At 37.9% G+C, this 22,941-nt stretch overlaps 1 long non-coding RNA gene across 1 annotated transcript; it reads right to left on the bottom strand.

The window, feature by feature from the left end:
- Positions 1 to 16,776: 16,776 nt before the first annotated feature.
- On the bottom strand, positions 16,777 to 19,690 carry LOC117281762 (uncharacterized). Its single transcript, XR_004512395.2, has 2 exons — positions 17,700 to 19,690; positions 16,777 to 17,601 (listed from the first exon to the last, which is right to left on the bottom strand). It is a non-coding gene; the product is annotated as an uncharacterized lncRNA (long non-coding RNA).
- Positions 19,691 to 22,941: the final 3,251 nt, after the last annotated feature.

Below are 22,941 nucleotides of genomic sequence, written 5' to 3'. Positions count from 1 at the left end.
ATATTTTGGGATCGGGCTACACGCCGCATCATGTTATATTGATTACATATTTTGGGATCGGGCTGCACGACGCAGCATGTTATATTGATTACATTTTATGGGATCAGGCTGTACACTGTAGCGATATAGTGCTTGGGCTGAAGGAGCCCCTCTGAGTCTGCACACCCCCAGTGAGCGCAGTCGACTATATATATGTGGATCGGGTTGCACGTTGCAATGGGCCTTATGGTCATATGTGCTCGGGCTGCACGCCGGAGAAGGTATTGTACAACGCCGAGTGATTGAGTGTGTTGAGCATTGAGCATAATGAGAGAGAATGTGATACATTGAGATTGAGTACTATGGGAGAGTGAGTACATGAGCTCATCATCGTGATGCATTGCATTTGTCATGCGTACTTGAGATACATGCATAGAGATGCATTTCCTTCTGCTACCCAGTTTTGGGGACATTTATGATTTTACTTGTATCTTGACATGTAGGCATAGAGACGTACTTTCCTGATGCTATCTGAAAATGAAACATCTTACTTATTGTTGAAAGGATTTTTGGGAAAAATCACAGTTTTCAAACTTACTCGTATTTTGGCATTTTCGGTAAAAGATTTGGGTTTTCACTAAGATACTTGAAAAGAAACGCCTATTTTCCTGAAACTGTGAACGAACTGAGCATTTTATTTCTGAGATACCTCTTTTATTACTTGTACTATGCTGTTATGAACTGTTGTGGAATATTGGTGTTGGATCCGACCTTTGTGTTAGCTCGTCACTACTTTTAACCTAAAGTTAGGTTTATTACTTACTGAGTACATGGGGTCGGTTGTACTCATACTACACTTCTGCACTTTGCGTGCAGATGTTGGCTGCTGATGTTGCTGTGATCGATGGAAGCTGGATTGAAGATGTACCTGCGTCTCGGTTGTAGCTGCCTCTTATTCGTGGTAGCCTTAAATCTATAAAACTCTGTTTATGTACTTTTCAAACAGACGATGTATTTATTTCATTTCAGCTTTGTGAATTCTATTCTTAGAAGCTCATGATTTGTACTACCAGTCCTTGAAAAATGTATAAGATTTAGTAAATTACTTTCGTTTAATTGTCTTGTTAATATCATTGGAATTGGATAGTTGTTAATTGGCTTACCTAGTGGGTTGGGTTAGGTTCCGTCACAACTAGTTGGATTTTGAGTCGTGACACTGAAGCGTTAAAGTAATACTACTTCACTTTTAGTTTACCTGATTCACTTCTAATGTAATAAATAATTAAAATTTATGTAATGGAAGATTTTTTTTCTTCATGGACAAAATGATCGTCACTTAGATTTTAAAAAAATATTATTGTAAATCAACCTTGAAGATAGGATCTTCCTACATGATATTCACCTAATAAGTATAAATTTTTTAAAATCGTATGAATAATATTGGAATATGTGTGAGATGAGTTACACTAAATTTAAGGGAAGAAAATACAAGCTCCAACTTAAATAGGATTGTCATACCAAATATTCAACTTATAATCTCTTCTAAGAGTAACTAAGAATATCAAATACATCACTGTTTGAAATGAAAATAAATAGTAACAAGGTAAAACTCCAAAAGGTGACTCCGAGGCTTGTGAACGCAATGGCAGGTATACCTTGAAGTCTCCCCGCAACACATAATCAACTATATAATGACCGACACATTCCGAGGTACCTGGATCTGCACAAAAATATATCCAGATGCGTAGCATGAGTACACCACATCAGTACCTAGTAAGTATCAGGACTAACCTCGGTGGAGTAGTAACGAGGTTCAAGTCAAGACACTTACTATACATAATAACCTGGGTAATGGTTAATATAAAGCTAACATAGGAACAAATATCAATGCACAACTAAACATAGAAAGAACAATAATATAACATTAGCAATGGAAAATAGGATGACAAGTAGCCACAAGAAGTAAATAGATGATAACACAACAAGTAATCAGAACACATTTAAAGTACCAGCGAAACCAATTAAGGAAACAATGAAAACCAAATAATCAACCGTTCTACCACAAGGTTTATACAAGAATTATCACGAGGTACCACACCTCATAATCATGAATCACGAGTCCCGAATCATGAAATCAAAATCACATGGCACCTTGAGCCCACATTATCAATCACAACTGCACGGATAACTCACATGCTGCATGGACAACTCACATTCCAATACCGTTAATAAATTAGATCTACACGAATAACTCACGTACCAATAGTAACAATATTTCATAACAGCATGGACAACTCACGTGCCACCAGTCCAACCCACACGCAGAAAGCAGGTATGCAATAATACATGTACATGATCAATAAACATTTTAATTCATGCTCCCGGATTGATATATGTGACATGTTGCGGTGTATTCTTGTGCAAGTGTACTATCATAGCTTAAGTCAACAGGTAAGATTAGAGACACCAATTAGTACATTGGAAACAACACATTAAGACCTGTAATATGCATGACACACACTAGAAATTCACATCACCACAAAAATATCATCAATAACAATGCCCCAGTCCATCACAAATCACAATAAAGTAAATGCCCGCCATGTCTCTCCATACGGGCATCAACAATATCCCACCTTATCTCGTCACATGCGCAAACCCAACATATATAGCCTACCTTGTCTCGCCGCATGTGCAAATATCATTAATAATAATATTACGGACCACTCACGTGCAAAATACCCCGACAATCCTCTCAACAAATTCGACATGTGCCAAAACACAACATCACCACATAACCACAACGCGCACCACACGTGCCCATGTGCCATAATATTTTCCATAACAACAATACCAATACCAAAAAATACATAGCCCATGGCTTAACAACAACAATGTGCAATAACAACAATAATGACAGAAAAGTACGGTAAGTAAATAAACATCAGAGTTACAACAACACAATGAAACGAAAGAATAAGCTCGCCAATGAAAGAATTAACGTGTAATGATGACTTCAAATAAGGATTAATCAATAATAAAATGGGTAACATGTAATGAAACGTCAAATAAGCATAACGCAACAATAAAAAAGGTAGCAACTTCACATAAAACATATAAGAGTAAGCTTGACAATAAAAGATAGAACATGTAATGGCGACGTCAATTATAGCATGTAATATTAAACTTAACAAATGGAGAATATATCATGATATGGAAACTTCAATTAAATGCACGAAATAAGCCTACGAGTCTAGACCGATCAATTTCTACATATAAAGCCGTGTACAGACTCGTCACTCCGTGTACACGTATTTCACGTAATTCAAACAGTGCAATTAAACCAATCCCTACGGGGTAGTTCCTCCACACAAAGTTAGGCAAGATACTTACCTCAACTAGGCCAAATCAATACTCAAAAATAGCATTTCCTTTACAATTTTCCTCCACACGGCTCCAGACAAAAAATGACTTAATAACATCAAACAATACAAGAGAAACCAATTATGATAGATAAAGCTATGATCTTTACACAATTTCCCAAAAGTCAACCCTGGGCTCGCCTGGTCAAAACTTAGACAAAAATAACCAAAATTTCTCTTTGATTCTCATAATTTTGATGTTAAATCTCATATATAATCATGTAATATAGTTTGAAATTGATAAAAATTACTTACCCAATGATTGTATGTGAAAATCTCCTCTCCAAATCGCCTCTTACCGAGTCTATGGTTCTATAATATGAAAAATGAGATCAAATCCTGTCTTCCCAGCCCTTTTTTCAGGTGCAGATGTCGCAATTGCGACACTGGGTTCGCAATTGTGAACCCTCACAAATGCGGACAAACCATCGCAAATGCAGAGCCTGATGAGCCTAGGGAATGTCACAAATGTGACCCTGACTTCGCATTTGCAAAGTCAGGCCCTTCGCAAAAGCGACCATATTGATAGCAAATGCGATCCAGCTTAGCTTAGGCCCCTATCGCAAAAGCGAATACTGTGTTCGCAAATGCGAACCTGATAGACCCTAGTGAACTTCGCAAATGCGAACAAAATTTCGCATTTGTGAGACTTGAAGCACCTATTCAAAAACCAGCAAAACTAAAACTCTTCCAAACAATCTGAAACGCGTCCGAAACTCACCCGAGCCCTCGGGGCTCTGTACCAAATATCCGTGCAAGTCTAAAAATATCATACGGACTCGCTCGTACGATCAAAACATCAAAATAACATCCAGAACCACGAATCAGACATCAAAACGCATGAAATAAATATTGAAACTCAAGAACTTCTAAAAATACAACCACATGTCCAATTCTTAACAAATCAACTTGGAAATATCAAACTTTGCAAACAAGTTCCAAATAACAAAACGGACCTATTCCAAGTCCCAAAACTAAAATCCGAATCCGATATCCATAAAGTCAAACCATATCTAAATCTAAAAAATTTCTAAACCTTCAAATTGCCAACTTTTGGCAAAACATGCCAAATCAACCTAGGGACCTCCATAAAAATACCGTTTCGGGGTCGTTTTTACAAAAGTCAAACCTCGGTCAGCATTTCCAACTTAAGCTTCTAAAATGAGAATCACTCATCCAAATCAATCCGATAACATCCGAAAATAGAATCCGACCATATACGCAAGTCATAATACACAATATGAAACCACTCAAGACTTCGAACCACTAAACGGAGCGCTAAATCTCAAAATGACTGGTCGAGTCGTTACAATAGAACACGATAAGCATGTGTCAAATCTAACATCCATTACGCACCATGTAGGCTAATATTTCATGAAATTTGAACTTCTAGTTTATCTATTCAACTCGCATAGTAATAATAAAAGGGTTGAAATTGACCAAACAATAAGTGGCATAATACACTTTTTAAATGGAGTAACTAAGTCACTAATCCAAAATAAATCATTATTATTTCGTTCATAGATTCTTGAAAAGGAAAATGACAAAGAAAATAATGCTTCTAAACTTTCAGGTGAAAAATGCAACTTAAGAAAGGAGCCAAAACATGGGAAATGTCACGATCCAATTCCCACCATAGGCCATGATGGCTCCCAATGCTGCCGTCAGGCAAGCCAAAAATTAATCAACACACTGATCGATAGTCCATAACACATTTTAATACAAGTGATGAAATAAATAAGTAGAATTTATGTATTGTTTTTATAGAAAAGTAGTGGTATTATCTAAAATGTTTGAATGTGGTCGAAATATAAATTCAAATATCCTAACAAAAGGCAACCAAGAACAAAAATCTAAATCCTTAAAACCCGTGAGCATCTATTGGAGTATACAATACTAATACAATAATTGTCTGGAATAGAAAATAAATATAATACAGTAAATGAATAGGACAGGGACTCTGTGTGCTGTGGGTTGCAACATGAAATGCATCTCACCACAAAGTCTCCTCAGCAGCTGCGCGTACGCGCCGATATGACCACCAATTGTACCTGTCTCAGCATCTGCACAATTGGTGCAGGTGTATAGTATGAGTATGTGAATCAACGCATACCTAGTAAGTATATAGTTTAAATAGATAGCAATGAAACAGATAAAATATAAACAACATGATTTTCAAAGTAACAATAATTTCGAAATCATCAAATACCATAAACTGCCTCGAAGAAAACAAAGATAACCAATATGGAATATTATACCAAATCTCAAGTTAAGAAAACTCATATATATGCTCACTCCCTATCGAATATTAGACACGAGTCTGCCGAGGCAAAGAACTTGATCCTATAAGAGTGTTTCATAGAACTGCTGAGGCGAACGGCCCGATCCCATAAATATATCTCAAAATCCTGCCGAGGCAAACGATCCGCTCCCATGAGATTGTGTTACATGATACTATCGAGGTCGTACGACCCGGTCCATAGATGCATCTCATAATACTACCGAGGCGAATGACCCGATCCCATAATAGTACTGCTAAGGCGTTCAACCCAATCCCATAATAGTACTGTTGAGGGGATTCAACTCGATCTCGTAATAGTATTGCTGAGGCAGTCAGCCCAATCCCATAAAAATAGTGAAACTTTTGACGGGTCATCAACCCAACTCGCGAACATATGTGTGCATTATGAAATCAAGAACCTTTCAAACAAATAACTACAACGCATGAGTAATTCGTAAAAGAAAGTATAATTTTCGCGGATAATCAAGTAACGCGTCAAGTTTCTAGAATAGAAAAGTTTGATACTCTATGCAAGTCTAGTCTCGGGCTAAAACATAAACTAAAATATTTAAACAAGCAAGAATAACTCAAATAGTACAATTAAAGCATATGTGAGTTTAAGTCTACCAGGATAAATCAATAATATAGCATATGCACAGACGCTCGTCACCTCATACGTGCATAGGTCACATAACACGTAGCATGTAGCAAGTATAGCACTTACGGGGGTAAAGTTCCTCTTACAAGGTTAGACAGGAGACTTACCTTGCTCTGAAGTCCGATAATCGACTCCAACGCCTCTCTAACACCTCAAACCAATGCCAACAATCCGAAACTAGCCAAAGGAACGTCCAAACAAATCAAAATATGCTCAAAGACTCGCAATTTAACAATTAGAATCAATCCTCAACTCCACAAGAAAGGTCAACAAAGTCAACCACCGAGCCCACGTATCCGGATTCTGAAAATTCTCGAAGATAAATATTACCATAGCACCACGAACTCAAATATTTAATTTATTCCAAATTCTATGCCCGATTTCAAGGTCAAAACTCAAAAATACCATTTCTAGGTCTTCTTCCAAAATCCCACAATTTTTACCCCAAATCATGAATTTACATGCCTAAATTCATACATGTTCATGAAATATAATCAAAAGTAGGTTAGAAATACTTACCCTCAATAGGTGGGTGAAATGTCCCTTCAAAATCACCCCAAAATCGGCTCCAACTAAGAAAATAAGATGAAAATGAGCAAAGTCCCGATTTGCAATCTTATAAATTTCCTAGACGATCCTCTTCGCGATTGCGAAAGACAACATTGCCTCAGCCAAAATCCCCATCTATGCAAACGTCAGGGACCACTCGTGATCGTGGACCTGAGCTGGCCAAGCCTACGCGAACGCAAGACAAGCTTCGTGAATGCATAGGCCAATCCTTCAAGTCTCAGAACCTTCTCTTCCGCGATCACAATTGAACTCACGCGATTGCGATGAGCAACCTTCTAATCCAGGCCATCCTCGCAAACTCAACGTGTTTGCGACCCTCACCCCGCGAATGCAAAGAATAACCAGGCCACCAAACGTGATTGTGACCCTCTTCCGTGATCGCAAAGAATAATTCTTATCCATCCCCACACAACACTTCACGATCACGCCTCCTTCTCCGCGATCGCGATGCATACCACTAACACCAGAAACCAGCAACTGCAATTCAAAGGGAAATTGTCCAAAACCTTCCCGAAACACACCCGAGGCCCCCAGGACACATCCAATCATATCGACAAGTCCCCATATGTTATCCAAACTTATCCAAGGCTCAAAACGCTACGAATAACATCAAAGCCAAGAATCAACGATCAAAATTCTTATCTTAATTTCAAACCTTCAAATTTCCCCAAACGCGTCCGAATAACACTTAGACATTCCGGATTACGACCAAACTTTACACACAAGTTATTATCAACTAAATGAACTTTTTCAAGGTCCCTAAACACCACCCAAAGTCCCATAACATTAAATTCCACTCCAAGTCAAACATAGCAAATTTAAGAACCTTAAAAAATGTAAACTTCCGATAATAAGCGGCGAATCATTCCCGGACCACCCAATACTCAACTCGAATATACTTGCAAGTCTGAAATCACCTTACGAACCTATAGGAACCTTCAAATCCCGATTCCGATATTGTTTACTTAAAAGTGAAACCCTGGTTAACTCTTCCAACCTAAAGTTTTCGAATTGAGAATTATTCCTCCAAATCAACTCCGAACTTCTAGAAAATCAAAACCAACTACACATGCAAGTCATAATACATAAAGTAAAGCTACTCAGGGTCTAAAACCATCGAATGAAATGCAAGAGCTAAAAACAACCGGTCAAGTCATTACATTCTCCCCCATTTAAACATATGTTCATCCTCAAACGTGCCAAGAGTCGTCCCCAAGCTGCCAAATCACTGTATAACTCATCATACACATATCCATAGATGATATCACGTGACCTCTGTCTCACCCCAACCTAGTTGAGGTGGAGAGGCACCTAGTACCTCATTTACATAATGACTCATTCTGTACGGTCATTGAGTTACTTAAACTCGAGCTCCTACATGTAGAAAAGTCCTATATATATATATATACACACACACATACACACACACACCATAGGTCTATGGGGCCTCACTTTGTACATCATGCTGCTAACAATGATATAACTGACCACATGTGTCCATGCCTCTCCAAAAGACTCTAAGAATATCTGACTAACATAACATGGTCGGGATAGGGCCTCGACCTTTCCATAAGTATACATATACATAGGACAGTCCGATAACCTCTAGAATCGGCTGTACTCCAGATGAAATGGAGCTTCGCCAATCCTCAACTGGATATCAACTTCGTCTATAATAAGAGCCCATCAAACTGGATACCTGAACTTGCAGGCATGAATGCAGTGCCCCAATGATGGGATATTAGTACAAAAGAATGTATTAAGTATATAAGGCAAATAACATATGAATAACTGAATTAAAATTGAACTAACATGTATATATGATATACTGAAAGTAATCTGGATGGTCAATAAAATCCGGGAAGCATACTTACCTTATTCTGACTTGTAACATATCTACAACAATAACAATAACAACAACCCAATAAAATCCCACAAGTGGGGTCTGGGGAGGGTAGAGTGTACGCAGACCTTACCCCTACCCCGAGGGAGTAGAGAGGTTGTTTCCGGTAGACCCTCTGCTCAAGAAGACGACAAGAGAAATAATATATCAGTACTATCAACAAAAAACACTAGTAACATATCTACAGTACTTAATTATCTAACTTACTTTATAAAGGATTTAGACAGAAAAGGGAAGGCTCCGTTGGCCGAGAACATCTAATGTCACGACTGTCGTATATATACCTAATTTGTGTCGTGATATACCTGAACTTGTTCCCTTATGTTGTTTGTACTGGAAACCGTACATATGTAAGGTAGATAATATATGATAACTTAATTGAAACCGAACTAACATGTATATATGATATACTGAAAGTAATCTGGAGGTTCAATGAAATTCAGGAAGCATACTTACCTTATTCTGACTCGTAACATATCTATAGTACCGAATTATCCAACTTACTTTACAAAGGATTTAGACTGAAAAGGGAAGGCTCCATTGGCCGAGAATATCCAATTTTGCGACTATCGTATATACACCTAATTCACATCATAATGTACCTGAACTTGTTCCCATATTCTATCTATACTGGAAACCATCGTATTATGGAACTTCACCTATAACATTCTTCTAAACATCATACCTTATATCTGATTACTTACCTCAGACAGATCAAACATCTCTAGGGATACACTGAAACATAAAAGTGGCACTTACATGTTTCATAAGAGATCGTCCGTAAGGCTCACTCTACACGAATAACCAGTGGCTCATACACGCAACATAGTATACCGACCGTACGGTTCACAACAATCATGAATAGATGGTAGCTCGTACACGTAACATAGTAGATCGTCCGTATGACTCACAATACCGAGGTCTGGCTATGCATACAACTGAGACCGTCCATAACCAACCTTCATTATCTACCTATGCATTCATACACCATCCATAGGGCTTCACCGTACACTTATGCATTCATAGACCGTCCATAGGAATCATGTCGTATACATATTAATTCCATATTACTCGTGCATACATCATTCAATCATCAATAGATAAACTCGTATTCATAAACATATAAGTTCATGAGTAATTCGTTACAATAACCAATCTTTTCCCTTAGTCGCATGCTATGTTATCCTTCGTATTCTATATTATTTAGCCGTAAAGAACGTTATAACTATTTTGGAATTGCACTTCTATACTTATTCCACATCACGACTCGTTTCTGGGGATAACATGATTCTGTCTACTTATAGCTATGTAATATGCTTAGCTTGTGAGGCTACTCGCTATATATATATATATATATATATATATATATATATATATATATACTCGTGACTATACTCGTGAACGAACCTTAAACGTCAGCATAGTCCGTATACAATGACTCGTCCCTTTTGTTCCTTATAAGGGCAACATAACTTACAGAATCATGGCAAAGGAAAGAAAGGAAGATCTTACATACCTCATACTATCCCCTCTAATCCTCAAGCTAACTTAACATGCAGCTCCTTTGTCTACAAGCAATGAACAATACTATTGTCACAATACGAATGCCATAACTTATCGCATTTGAACGACACACTTTATTCTATGATAAATGAACAACACCTCCCCTGTTTATATGACGTCCCACAAGTTATAACAACTAACAACAGCCCAAACAACATCAACAATACTCATAATAAGCATTTCAAAATAGTTTAACAATCCCAACGAGCAGCAAACTCGATTTACGGTCAACAAAATAGAGTTTGAATCCAATTTCTTCTTCATGAATCTGATTATAATATAAATAATATTATACTTATGTTTACCACATCAGGTTTTGCCCAAAACATCATAAGAATAATCTTCAAAACAGTCCACACGCCTAGCACCTTAACTTTTATCGTCAATCACTTATTTTTTTCATGCTTTCTTCTTCTTCAATAAACTTAATTAACACCTAGATAAACTTAACAACAATAGCCATAACATTATTAAATTATTTCTCATAATTTCCAGCCACCACAAACCATATATGTAGCCACAAAACAACCCAATAAAATGATAACCATGTCTCATGTTCTTTCAAGTACTATCTTATGGTATTTCACTCAAACAACACAAACAATAGTACATAATTAAGACTCTTCTCATATAAACAAGCCATGAATTTAACTTAAAAATAAGTTCACAACCAGTCAACAATGATGCAACAACAAACAACATAATACTCTTTCGAAACTCGCAAGTTCTAGTCTTTACGATCGAGCTACAACTCATAGAACCTTAGATAAGGAAAAGAGAAGCATAAACTTACCTTGGACAGAGTAGAACCCACAAAACCTAGTCCATGTTCATCCGAAATTAGTCCCCCAATGCAGGTACAAGAAGGATAAAGGGAAACTAGCAAGTTGTCCGGATTTTTCGGCACTAGAATCACCTAGGGCTTGTGTGGGATTTTTGGGGGAGGAGTTGCAGGGGTTCAATCTAATGTTCTTGGTCTGAAAAATGAGCGAGAGAATTGAGTTAATTTATCCCTTAAAAGGCCCTTTTGCCTTCCTCAATCTGCCTCTTTTGGGGATTTATTTGGTGCCTTCATTTAAGCAAGCAAAAGACACACCTCCTTTTCACCTACCAGTTTGCGCAGTCTCATAAAAATGTGAATATCTTTCTTCTCTGCTATTGCATTGACAAATGATTTAATGAATTGGAAACTAGACTCGTAGACCTTCAGTCTGGGGGGTGGATCACCCCCGTAAATCCTAGTATATTATGATAAAAGATCAGTTGCATTAGGCCCAAATTTCAGTTAAATTTATGAACGTAACTTGCGACGACTTTCGTCGACTTTTGTTTGATAACTCACTTGACTTAAAAACGTAACACACGATTATCGTACGACCAAAATACCTCATAAAATCACTTTATTATCATGTTAAGCACCCTAGTCTTGCACCAAAAGTACAGGTTATAACATTCCCAACTTTTTGACTTTTGACGAAACCTATTTTTCACGATTCGTTTAGCTTCTAAACCTTCCAACCCTCTTGGTACTTGCTCATCACGATCTTAAATATTTATAACCTCCAAAGTAACATGATTAACTTGCTTTATATACATTTAAAAAGGATCTCATTTTTGAGCTTAGATCAATTGATATACGATGTACTTTTATGTACGAAAATATGGGGTGTAACAACCACAATCCATATAAGCACATTAGCACAACCCAGGCTGAAAAACCTTCTTGCGACCTTACCCCACAAGCCTTAGAACCAATTCCAAAATCCAAAATTTCCTATAAGGTCCACTTCTTGCATACATACACTGTATTGATCTCAACAAGTTATACCAAAGCATAATTATACACCCAAGTTGTAATCGTACAATTTACAGTATAACCCATATATCCATAGCAATATCTTCCAACCACAATAGCTGCTCATTACCGAACCCAGTACTGGTAATATACCTCATGACACATAAAATCCCTTTTCCTTGCAATACTGCAACGATGAAAGAGATGTGCAAAAACTTATAACCACCTGCCAAATCAATAAAACATGGAGTTCTTCCGCTCGACAAAAACCATTGCCGCATTCTGAACTGATTAGTGATATTCCTCCTCCAAACATATATTATACCAATTCGATTGCGCTGAATCTAGGTCCAACAAATACCACTTAGAATCTCATACAACACAATCCATGCGCCAACTAGTGTAAGGTCCCGTAAATGTTTACCAAGAATTTGAGGTTTTGTGGTGCCGAGGTAAGCTAATGTGTTTGAAGGTTGTAGATAGCTCGCCGCGGCTCGGCCGTTTTGGGTTGTGCAATGCGTTGAGGAGTTGGTGGAATAAGTTTTGCAGAACATGGCATTTTTGAGGTCCACTATGCGACCGCAAAACTACTACGCAAACCACAGATCTACCGCATAGTGGAACAAGAGAAGCTCAAAATTTGAAGGTTATTTTGTGGTCCATTATGCGGCCGCATAACTGTTTCGCGGACTGCACTTCCATATCTGAACTGACGGGAGGATTTATTTTGAGGGAGGTTTTGCGGCCCATTTCACGACCGCATAACTAATCTTCGGGCCATAGAACGGCCGCAGACTTGAATATGCCAGGCCAGTTTTGGAGGGTTATTTTGTGGGCCACAAACCTATTCTGCGGTGCCTTCTGCGAATGGGAGTTGTTTTGTGTGCAGAAGATGGGTAATAGGGAGTGTGATTCTTAGGAGTGGGAGTTGTTCTTTGTGCATACATGTACCAATAAAGGTGGTGAGGAGATTGTTGAACTAATATGGGTGAACTATTGGTTTTGGGATGAAGGAATTCCACCATAGAAACCTTGTAGTCAAATTGCACACCTAGTGCTTGATAAAATGCCTAAGTGAACTGAACACATGACCCATTTCCTAATTATGGGTCAATTTTGCCATATCTCTAATAGATTGAAGTCACTAGAAGTTTTGGAATGTTGTAGTAACCTAAGGAAAGCTCAAGTGAGGTATGTTGGCTAAACGTTTTCCGTAGAATCGGATTCCTCGAAATTCTCGTAAACTTCAATTATGGTTTGATCAAGTTCCTATTTCTATCATAACTGTCTACTTTTATGGTTAGCTGGTCCAAATGCCTATAGTTTGATTGACATTTCAGTTGAATAATGCTATGCCCCCCTTTTATGCTTATCCCAATGTGTTTTGAATTCTTACATCTCTATGAACTAAAGATATAATTTTTCACAATGTTTCAAATATCCTTAAATATTTTAAGATGATCCTTGAGAGGTAATGAAAGAATAAGAGTATGAATTTTGAAATGCGGTCGTCGTGCCATGAATGATGATTTACATATGAGTCCAAGAGTGCCACTAAAAATGAAAGAAAGTATGAAACATTATGAAAAGTATATGACCTTTTTTATGATAAATGCTTTTGAGAGTATCGTTAGGTCACCGACGAAAGCTGGAAAATAAATACCCAAGCCTGAAACTATATGTGCCGGTGCAGGGATTGATTGGAGGATAAATTCCCATTATATTACATAGAGATTATTCCCCTTAATTGGGATGAGTTGAGTTGAGAGCTTGCAAAGACCATGTCGACCCACACGACATTGTGGTGAGACGGCTTAGCCGATCGGGCAGAGATCGGACGCCATGCCGCGCACATGGTGGTGTTGTGTTTCTATGTCAAGCCTCATACTTTGGGGTAAGATGGCTTAGCTCGGGCAGATATCGGACTCCGTGCTACAAGCATGGTGGTGTATCGGTGCTTAAGATCTCCCAACCTAAAACATTGATTATTTCTTAAAGATTTACCTCACTCTTGACTTGGTGTTTTAACATTATTTGGTTGTCTCATTGATTTCATGCTCCTCTCCTTTTGTACTGTTACTCCATTCATTGAGAGGGTGTTTAGCTTTACATATTAGTACTATTCCATATGTACTAACGTCCCTTTTTTCGGGGATGATGCATCTTTAATGGATGCAGGTGGTTCCGCAGCAGGCGACATTGATCAGTGATAGCGGTATACCCTCTTCTCAACTGACTTAGTGAGCCCCACTTCATATCGGTGTCTTGTGTCTTTTACTTCTTGTGTATAGTGTTTTGAGGTATAGCCGGGGCCTTATCGTCTGCACTATCATATTACTCTTTTGTATCAATTAGAGGCTCCGTAGACATATAGTGGGTTGCATTTTGATTTGGGAAAGTCAAACTAGAAATGTTGTACTTGTAACACATGTTTCCACTTCTAAACTACAAATGTGTAATGTATTTTGGGGCATTGTAAATGGGGTTTCTAAAAGAAATGAAATTGGTGTTGTACATGTTACTCTTTTGTTATCTAACTCGTGATATTCATCTTCGCATTATTCATGGGTAAGTTCGGGTAGAATGCATCAAGTAGGCTTGCTTAACTGGGATATCTCGGTTGAGTGCTGGTCGCGCTCCCCAAGGTCGGGGCATGACAACAAGCCACAACTCGAATGTGACCAATAAGGGAAGAAAACCCAAGTACTAAAACTATCCAGCCAGCGTAATGAATACAACAACCAAACAAATGCTAGGAATCTATCCAACAGAGGAGAAACAAAACACACAAGATAAGTACAAGGAATCTTACCTAACATCTCACTGTTGCAGCGTGCAACCCAATCCACACATGATACCATTGCAGTGTGCAGCCCAATCCAAACATCATGCCCATTGCAGTGTGCCACCCGATCCACAAATAATAGCCTGCATAGGAATACCCATAAATCCAAAATGGTCATACTCACTAAACACACATATATCCACAACAATAATGCCATGTGCATAAAAATAATCTCTGGGGAGATGTATAGAATAATGCGCTACATAAAAGGCCAAGCATGACTACGGTGCAATCACCAAATCAACATCTCGAGACCCATCTTGCTCATATAACACCACAAAGCCCACACATGACCATAACACGCGTGTGAATAATCAAGTCGCCTCACAACCCATATAGTACAAAAGAGTAACACATGATATAGATGATGATAGGAATAATATCCACCATGCCCGAAGACTCAACCATAGACAAATGTTGTGCTGAATAAACAGATCTGATATGGAGTAGAATATGCATTTTCATTAGGCCTACCAATGGACCTCTAAACCGATTCTGATCATCTCAAAGTAGGTAAATATCTTTTCAAGATCCACAATAACCGCATCCATGACACATACAATCAACAGTCAAATCCTGAACAAACTTCCATAGTCCGAAACCAAAGGAGTAGTCCGCATTACAGAAATAAACTCTCCAATCTACGACAATACTAGAATCTCCATACCTGGTCTGAATCTCTCCCACTTAAATGACTGACACATCACCCCTACACAATTATTCCATGGGAGATACTCCCATAACCTTTCGCACCGAGTAACAAAACTTGAATCATCAATGGCTACCAACCATGTTATTTATATAGTGCTAGCCAAGCATCCGCAAATCATTACGCAATGCATCTTCCACAAAACACGCCATTCTCAGGTGACACTAAAATAGTGCTAGCATACTCTGAACATCTGAAATCTCTCCCGTTGCCTCAAACTCATGACATCCCTATAAAAACAGAACCACAACCTTGATCCTTCAATCCCAATTCCACACAACTCACCGCATCTATCATGCTATTATGTGAAATTATGAGGATCCTATCATAAATCCTGAATTACCAGTAGAAGAATCACTCCATCAGCTAGACACTGTTCACTTAACTCATCTTAGTAGAAAAATTGCAACACGCTACCAACTTCCTCTAACCGTAAAAGACCCCAATCTCAAGTCATGGTCGAAGCCATCATAACTTTTCGGGACTCTTTTGCACATAATCAAGCCATAATAATTGAACTCCTATGAATCAACTAAATCACGGAGATTGCCAAGCTCGCAATTATTTCCACGAAACACTTGTATGACCTTATCATACCGAAAGAGCTGATCATTTCCTTTACCATGCTGATCCAAGCCACTATTAAACTGACCCCACTTTTTCAGATTTTCTCTTGACCTGCCTTCAAAATAACTTCTCTCTTTACCGGCACACAAATTATCTTAATCAACACTCATCCCGAGTAACCCCAAATCACACGATCACGTCGTCTTAATACCCATAAACTATTTTATGTCCTCTTATGCACTCAATAGCACCTCCAACTAATGCGCCCGTTCCTGAGAGACCTTTTATGAATCCAAAGTTGTTTCTTTAATCTCTCTAACACTATATCTCAAAAACAATCATGATGTAGAAATACTCCAAGTTGAAAGTACAAGGGGGGGGGGGGGGGTTGAATTGTCAATTTTTCTTTTTACATCCTAAGTAGTTGACTAGTTTACCAATTAGTCGACTGAAAGTAAAGGGAGAATAAAACTAGAGACAGAAGTAAAGTGCAGGAATTAAAGACACCCAGAAAGTTTTATACTGGTTCAGATTTAATATGAATCCTACTCCAGTCCCCTTGGGTTGCAAGGGTGTTCTCTCTTCAAAGCTCCTCGAATAACTTCATACAATTATGTTGATGTTATCTACGAATACCAACTCACTCTTGGTTCTAAGTATACTTATAATAATTGTGATACAATGCCTCACCAAAGTTTTTCTCTCTTTCTTCTCTCTACTGATTACACAGTAAACTACACTTAGATTACAATGCTTGTTTAGAGTAGAACAAAGAGCATGAAGTTGATTTGATCAAAGTATGTGATTCTTCCTTGATAATCTGCAATATATACTTGTACTTTGTCTTGACTGATTTTAGCAGATCGTAGAGAGATTTGTTGTCCCAAAGGAATTGATCCTTGGAGTTGAATCTGCTATGATTCATTCCAAGAATAAATGCAGAGCTTCCTTAGTTTGGTTCATGATTGTCAATATTTCCTTTTTGAAAGAGAATCTCCTTGTGTGAGTGGTCCTTAGATTGTTCCTTGATCTAAGGGATTGATATATTTCCTTTACAACGCATATCTTTCGCAATCTGAGCGGGCGCAATTTGAGCAAGCTAGATCTCCTCAAATCTTGGTCCTTCCTTCTTTATGCTCTGTCATCCTAGTTATCATATCTTTTACAAATCTCTTAATTCTCGGGCCTTCCTTTCTTGTTTCTGTTGAATATCATTGAATTCTTCCTTTCGTTTACTCCTTCCGTTCCTGTCTTCTTTCGAACATCATTGAAAAACTTGCTCGCATCCTTCTTTGCGTCTTGAGTGATCCTGCAAACAAATATATGCTATTTTTCATCATTGAAATCTATATCTAACAATCTCCCCTTTTTGACGATGACAAAATAATATATATAAAAATAGTTTACTTCTCTGTTTAGTCGACTCTTTTCTTGCTGTAGTTGACTCCCCTTCAACAGGACAGTCATAAGGATGTGTATACTTGCAGTGCTAAATACTCGTAGTGGTCAACTCCCCCTCAATAGGACAATTAGAAAACAAAATTGCTACTTGTACTGTAATTTCATTTCTCCCTCTTTTGGCATCAACAAAAAGCATTATAACACTATGTGAACATAAAAAACACTACAAACAGAAATATTTCAAGCAAACTAAGCGAACATAAGTGCAGTGATAGTCATGCAGGGATAGTGAGTGTCCTACCAAAATAGTCAAAGGTTGGTGAACCAGCCCAAAACAACAAAAAGAAAACAACAAAAAGAAAAAAATGTCTCACAACTAATTGCGCAGAAAATAAGTGAGAGTATTACAGATAGCCTCCTTCAGACGATCAAAGATAGCATTCACTATAACAGATACCCCATCGATCATGTCGTGCACCTCCTCGAAAGCTTTGACTGCATTCTTTGCTAACTTGAGAATCTTGACCCTTTTCTTTGATACATCCGACCCTGTCTCCTTAGAGATGTCATGAATGTCCCCAATGGTTGATTGAGCCGAGACAAGAAGATCCTTGATGATGGTCAACTTGTTGTCAATAGTAGTCAATTTCACCACAAGTTCAGGGTCACACACCCCAGTATGGGAACCAGACGCTCTAGCTTTGGATTCAGTCCGAACAACCTTAATCCCTCCTTCTTGCTTCTTCACCTAGGTACCTTTAGCACAAACATACCCCATACTGGCAAAGGATCTAGAATTATAAGATCTGGTGACAGAGACAAAGGGGTAACTGGAAATAGAGATATTATGGGCTTCTAGGCAATGAGTGATAACCATACCATAATGAATACTAGTGGGATCATCAGCACTTTCAATCATAAAATTTATGACCCAAGAAGACATTTTGACTTTATGCGTGGTCACTAGACAATAAACAAGAAAGGTATCCCGTTGAGGAAAGGTGGTGAATGAATCAGTGCGAGGGAGAAGGGTTGTTGCTACAATGTGTGCAAGGACCCGGGTTTCAAAACTAACATCACTGGAGCCTAACTGGTTAGGAAGGAAATTGGAGGGAGACTCGGCTATGCAACGCTTTGCCTGATCAAAGGTAATTTCAAAATCTTCAGGTCATGCATTTTTCAAAAGAGCAAATAGCCTCGGGCTACTTAACCTTGTATCAGTTTGCAAACTCGATACATGATCTTACACTTTTTCCATTTGTAACACTCCAACTTAATGGAATGGATACTAATAAATACATCCAGGAGAGTGTGCATATCAATTGCGCTGACATGTACAATACATCATATGCTAGACTATTTATTACTTGACATGTGTTCTTTGTGGGTTCCATTTTTAAATACTAAATCAGCAAAAAAGAAATTACAAATGCAAAAAAGAAGAAAAGGAAAAACACCTGACACTTACCCTATTAACTCGTACCCAACCATCCCCCTTCTTCTCCGTTCACCCACCTCCCTTTCTTTCCTTACTCTTCTCCTTTCTTCTTCTTTCTCTTTTTCTTCATTGTTCTTTCTCTCTTTTATTTCTAAATCAAATTCACAACACCATTATGGTCATGATTAGACCATAACAAAATTAATTACTTTTAGAATTTCAGAAAAAATCAATTGAAATCCATGATTTTGAAATAGTGGAGGTCGCCCAATATCATTGCAAGTATCTACCTTTTTTCTGCTATTTTGGTATAGATAAATTCGATGATAGAACAACGACAAATTTTGGGCTATCTTCTGATCACCGGTGGTTGAGGGAGTTGGGACGGAAAAGGCGGGTGGACACTGGCAAATGAAAGAAATGATTATTGGAAGGGGAAGAGGAAGGAAAAAAGAAATGGAGAAAGGGGAGGGGGAGGGAAATTAAGATGGAAAATGAAACAAATTACAGAAAATGGTTGGGAGTTTGCTGGGGAAGACAAGAGAGGTAGGAGGGGAGGGGACGGGAAAAGAGAAGGGGAGAGAGAAATGTCTTTTTTTCCTTTTTATTTTTTATTTTTTCATTCTTATTTATATTTTATTCTAATTCTAATATTTGTTTTAAATAAAAAAACAATACCATCCACGTACCTTGGCAGCGTGATTTTCACATAATTTAGCCATGTCAGCTGCACCGCTTCTACATAGGCATGGTCAATGGTCAAAGATGTTTATTAGTATCTATTTTGTCAAGTTGGAGCATTCAAATAGGAAAAGTGTAAGTTCATGTATCGGATTTGCAAACCAATACAAGTTTAAGTGGCCACGGGGCAATTTGGCCTTTTGAAAATCATAGAGAAACCAGAACACTTACACTTATAAATTAAGTCAAACATGGCACAATCTAGAACAATGCGCTTCCCTAGAACTAAAGATTCCAACTTATCACGTTTGGGAGAACAAAGATTAGCATAAAACATACTAACTAGGGGTTCATAGACTTTTGGAGGCGGTAGAGAGAGGAAGTTTGACCAACCTTGGAAATCGAAAAGCTATTTTACCTTGTTGTTGAGGGCTTCCATATCATTCAAATCGATCACTCTGCCATAGGCTATAGGCTTGTCTTTGAAGGCAATGAAGGTGCCTCTATTTGGAGTATCCCAGAACTTGATGTCAGACTCTAAAGAGCTCAAAAGGTCTACTTTGGATTTCTTTGTGGTGAAAGATTCAGGAGGTTCTTCCATGGGTCATTTTCCAAGGGCTTTCTCGTTCAGAGCTCTGCTTGAGAAGAGGCAAAGCATTCAGAATGATCGGAACGTAAATAAATTGATTTTGGGGGCTGAGAAGGAAGGTTTTGCCCTAGAACGGGTGCTTTTTCGAGTGGAGGTAGAGGGATTTTTGGAGTTTTTAGCCATTGATGGGTTTTGGAGGAGGGTTTCTGAGTGATAGAACCGATGAATAAGGAATGGGAGTGATTTAAAGGGTTTAAACTAAGGGATTTGATGGTTGAGTATAGAAGAGGAAAAGGCGTCAGTGAAAGGACATGATGATTGATTTTCCTTTCTAGAGAGTGGCGACCGATGTGAAAAGGGAGGGCAAACGGAGGAACAAAACTAATGACTTATTACACATAAACAAAAATAGAACAATAACCATATAAAAAATTAAAAATTAACACACAAGTCCTAATTTTTTATACTAAGCGAAATAATGCCAAGTAATTCCCTTAGAGCATAGACTCTATCTCCAAGCAAAGGCTTTGTAAAAATATCTGCTAATTGATCAATAGTGCTAACAAACATCAATTCAATATCTTCTTTAAGGACATGATCTCTAATGAAATGATGCTTAATATCTATATGCTTAATTCTAGAATGATGCACATGGTTCTTTGAAAGACATATAGCACTAGAATTGTCACAAAATATTTGAATAGGTTTAAAGGATAGTTCATAGTCACCCAGTTGATGAGAAATCCGGAGTAATTGAGCTCAACACTTTCCAATAGCAATATATTTCGCCTTAGTTGTGGACAGTGCCACTGAACCTTGTTTCTTGTTGTTCCAGGAAATTAATGCATTTCTCAGTAGTTGACATGTTCCACTGGTGCTTTTCCTGTCTTCTTTATCCCCTGCAAGATCAACATCTAAAAACCTTCAAGCTTAAAATTGTTAGATCGTGGATACCATAGTCCATAAGAGATAATTCCAATAAGATAGCGAATTATCCGCTTTACTGCTGTCAGATGTGATTCCTTAGGAGCTGACTGAAACCTGGCACACTTACACACACTGGATATAATATCTGGTCGACTAGCAGTTAAATAAAGTAAGGATCCAATCATATTTAGTTTCATCCACTGGATTTTCCTTCTCATCTTTGTCAAGACTTATTGAAGGGCTCATGGGTGTACCAATTGCTTTAGCATTACTCGTGCCAAAGTTTTGAATATATTCCTTTGTATACTTGGTATGACAGATAAATGTTCCCTTCTCAGATTGTTGAATTTGGAATCTAATAAAAAATATGAGTTCTCCCATCATACTCATTTTGAACTCACTCTTCATGAGATTAGAAAATTCTTTGCACATGAGAGAGTTACCGCTTCAAAAAATAATATCATCAATATAGACTTGGATAATAATATTACCTTCAGAGGATCTTTTGATAAATAATGTAGTATCTACTTTACCTCTTGTGAATCTATGATCAGTTAGAAATGAGCTAATCATTTCATACTAGGCTCGAGGAGCTTGTTTAAGTCCATACAAGGCTTTGGTAAACTTATACACATGGTAAGGAAATTGTGAGTTTTCAAAACCAGGAAGGTTTTTTACATATCCCTCCTCATCAATAAATCCATTTAAGAAAGCGCTTTTAACATCCATTTGAAAAAGTTTAAAACCTTTAAAAGATGCATATACAAGCAGTATACGAATTGATTCTAACCGGGCTACCGAAGCAAAAGTTTCATCATAGTCGACTCCTTCCTATTGTGAGTAGCCTTGGCCACCAATCTGGCTTTGTTCCTGCATAGCTTGTACCCAGTATACGAATTCCCATACTTGATTTTTATCGAATTGATCAAGTTCATCTTGCATAGCTTGTACCCAGCTTGAATCCTTTAAAGCTTCATTAATGTTCTTTGGTTCGATCTAAGAAATAAGTGCAATGTTTGCCTTTTTCTTTAGTGCTCCCATGGTTTTCATTCCAACGTTGAGATTTCCTATAATTAAATTTTGTGGATATTCCGGTTCACTCCTCCATTCATTTGGTCTTATTTTAGCAGTTTGAGCAGGCGACTCTTTTTGTGATCTAGTTTGATTGCTTATAGATTCATCAGTTGACTCGTTAGGTTCGCTGTTGATGATAGTGGACTCCTGAAACTTAGTTGTCTTTGATACACCTTGATTTGTATCTTCATCACCTGCAATGACTCCTTTCTCAGCCATAATTTTATTATCATCAAATATAACATGCACTGATTCTTCTACACATAATGTACGTTTATTGTAAACTCTAAAAGATCTATTGTTAATAAAATATCCAAGAAAAATACCTTCATCACTCCTTGGATCAAACTTTCCAAGGTTGTCCTTATCATTGTTGTGAATTAAACATTTGCTACGGATTAGATGAAAATAACCTGTAGTGGACCTTTTACCTTTCCATAGCTCATATGGAGTCTTCTTTAGGATAGGTCTTATGAGACATCTCTTGAGGATATGACATGTTGTGCTGGCTGCTTCTGCCAAAAAGTGGTTTGGCAACG

This window comes from Nicotiana tomentosiformis, chromosome 10 (assembly GCF_000390325.3).
Source record: "Nicotiana tomentosiformis chromosome 10, ASM39032v3, whole genome shotgun sequence".
Classification (NCBI taxonomy): domain Eukaryota; kingdom Viridiplantae; phylum Streptophyta; class Magnoliopsida; order Solanales; family Solanaceae; genus Nicotiana; species Nicotiana tomentosiformis.
This window is presented reverse-complemented; position numbering and strand designations above follow the sequence as displayed.